Below are 3,377 nucleotides of genomic sequence, written 5' to 3'. Positions count from 1 at the left end.
AGGGAAATCTCTCCCAGCAGCCTCAGAAGCAGTGGATTAAATCTCCACAAATAACTTGATGTACCCTGCATCTGTGGAATACCTGAACAGACAACAAATAATCCCAAATTGAGGAGGTGGACTTTGAGAGCAAGATTTATTATTTTTTCCCCTTTTCCTCTTTTTGTGAATGCCTATACGTATGCTTCTGTGTGAGATTTTGTCTGTATAGCTTTGCTTTCACCATTTGTCCTAGGGTTCTAGCTGCCCGTTTTTTGTTTTGTGTTTTTTTACTTTTTAAAAAAATTTTTTTCTTAATAATTATTTTTTTATTTTAATAACTTTATTTTACTTTTATCCTCTTTCTTTCTTTCCTTCCTTCTTTCTTTCTTTCTACGTTTTCTCCCTTTTATTCTGAGCCGTTTGGATGAAAGGCTCTTGGTGCTGCAGCCAGGAGTCAGTGCTGTGCCTCTGAGGTGGGAGAGCCAACTTCAGGACACTGGTCCACAAGACACCTCCCAGCTCCACATAATATCAAATGGCAGAAATCTTCCAGAGATCCCCATATCAACACCAGCACCCATCTTCACTCAACGACCAGCAAGCTACAGTGCTGGACACCCTATGCCAAACAACTAGCAAAACAGGAATACAACCCCACCCACTAGCAGAGAAGCTGCCTAAAATCATAATAAGTCCACAGACACCCCAAAACACACCACCAGACGTGGACCAGCCCATCAGAAAGACAAGATCCAGCCTCATCCACTAGAACACAGGCACTAGTCCCCTCCACCAGGAAGCCTACACAACCCACCAAAACAACTTTAGACACTGGGGACAGACACCAAAAACAACGGGAATTATGAGCCTGAAGCCTGCAAAAAGGAGACCCCAAACACAGTAATATAAGCAAAATGAGAAGACAGAAAAACACACAGCAGATGAAGGAGCAAGATAAAAACCCACCAGACCTAACAAATGAAGAGGAAATAGGCAGTCTACCTGAAAAAGAATTCAGAATAATGACAGTAAAGATGATCCATAATCTTGGCAACAGAATAGAGAAAATGCAAGAAACATTTAACAAGGACTTGGAAGAACTAAAGATGAAACAAACAACGATGAACAACACAATAAATGCAATTAAAAATACTCTAGAAGGGATCAATAGCAGAATAACTCAGGCAGAAGAACGGATACGTGACCTGGAAGATAATATAGTAGAAACAACTGCTGCAGAGCAGAATAAAGAAAAAAGAGTGAAAAGAACTGAGGACAGTCTCAGAGACCTCAAGGACAACATTAAACGCAGCAACATTCGAATTACAGGGGTTCCAGAAGAAGAAGACAAAAAGAAAGGGACTGAGAAAATATTTGAAGAGATTATAGTTGAAAACTTCCCTAATATGGGAAAGGAAATAGTTAATCAAGTCCAGGAAGCACAGAGAGTCCCATACAGGATAAATCCAAGGAGGAACATGCCAAGACACATATTAATCTATCAAAAATTAAATACAAAGAAAACATATTAAAAGCAGCAAGGGAAAAACAACAAATAACACACAAGGGAATCCCCATAAGGTTAACAGCTGATCTTTCAGCAGAAACTCTGCAAGACAGAAGGGACTGGCAGGACATATTTAAAGTCATGAAGGAGAAAAACCTACAGCCAAGATTACTCTACTCAGCAAGGATCTCATTCAGACTTGATGGAGAAATTAAAACCTTAACAGACAAGCAAAAGCTGAGAGAGTTCAGCACCACCAAACCAGCTTTACAACAAATGCTAAAGGAACTTCTCTAGGCAAGAAACACAAGAGAAGGAAAAGACCTATAATAACGAACCCAAAACAATTAAGAAAATGGGAATAGGAACATACATATTGATAATTACCTTAAATGTAAATGGATTAAATGCTCCCACCAAAAGACACAGACAGGCTGAATGGATACAAAAACAAGACCCATATATATGCTATCTACCAGAGACCCACTTCAGACCTAGAGACACATACAGACTGAAAGTGAGGGGATGGAAAAATATATTCCATGCAAATGGAAACCAAAAGAAAGCTGGAGTAGCAATTCTCATATCAGACAAAATAGACTTTAAAATAAAGACTATTAGAAGAAACAAAGAAGGACACTACATAATGATCAAGGGATCGATCCAAGAAGAATATATAACAATTGTAAATATTTATTCACCCAACATAGGAGCACCTCAATACATAAGGCAAATACTAACAGCCATAAAAGGGAAAATTGACAGTAACACATTCATAGTAGGGGACTTTAACACCCCACTTTCACCAATGGACAGATCATCCAAAATGAAAATAAATAAGGAAACACAAGCTTTAAATGATAGATTAAACAAGATGGACTTAATTGATATTTATAGGACATTCCATCCAAAAACAACAGAATACACATTTTTCTCAAGTGCTCATGGAACATTCTCCAGGATAGATCATATCTTGGGTCACAAATCAAGCCTTGGTAAATATAAGAAAATTGAAATTGTATCAAGTATCTTTTCCAACCACAATGCTATGAGACTAGAAGATATCAATTATAAGAAAAGATCTGTAAAAAATACAAACACATGGAGGCTGAATAATACACTACTTAATAAAGAAGTGATCACTGAAGAAATCAAACAGGAAATCAAAAAATAGCTAGAAACAAACGAAAATGGAGACACGACAACCCAAAACCTATGGGATGCAGCAAAAGCAGTTCTAAGAGGGAAGTTTATAGCAATACAATCCTACCTTAAGAAAAAGGAAACATCTCGAATAAACAACCTAACCTTGCACCTAAAGCAATTAGGGAAAGAAGAACAAAAAATCCCCAAAGTTAGAAGAAGGAAAGAAATCATAAAGATCATATCAGAAATAAATGAAAAAGAAATGAAGGAAACCATAGCAAAGTTCAATAAAACTAAAAGCTGGTTGTTTGAGAAGATAAACAAAATTGATAAACCATTAGCCAGACTCATCAAGAAAAAAAGGGAGAATACTCAAATCAATAGAATTAGAAATGAAAAAGGAGAAGTGACAACTGATAGGGTAGAAATACAAAGGATCATGAGAGATTACTACAAGCAACTGTATGCCAATAAAATGGACAACCTGGAAGAAATGGACAAATTCTTAGACAGTGCACAACCTGCCAAGACTGAATCAGGAAGAAACAGAAAATATGAACAGACCAATCACAAGCACTGAAATTGAAACTGTGATTAAAAATCTTCCAACAAACAAAAGCCCAGGACCAGAAGGCTCACAGGCAAATTCTATCAAACATTTAGAGAAGAGCTAACACCTATCCTTCTCAACTCTTTCAAGATATAGCAGAGGGCGGAACACTCCCAAACTCATTCTACAAGG

The sequence above is a fragment of the Phocoena phocoena genome, chromosome 2 (genome assembly GCF_963924675.1).
Source record: "Phocoena phocoena chromosome 2, mPhoPho1.1, whole genome shotgun sequence".
NCBI classification, from domain to species: Eukaryota; Metazoa; Chordata; class Mammalia; order Artiodactyla; family Phocoenidae; genus Phocoena; species Phocoena phocoena.
The sequence above is the reverse complement of the archived record's forward strand: the minus strand, read 5'-3'. Positions refer to the sequence as shown.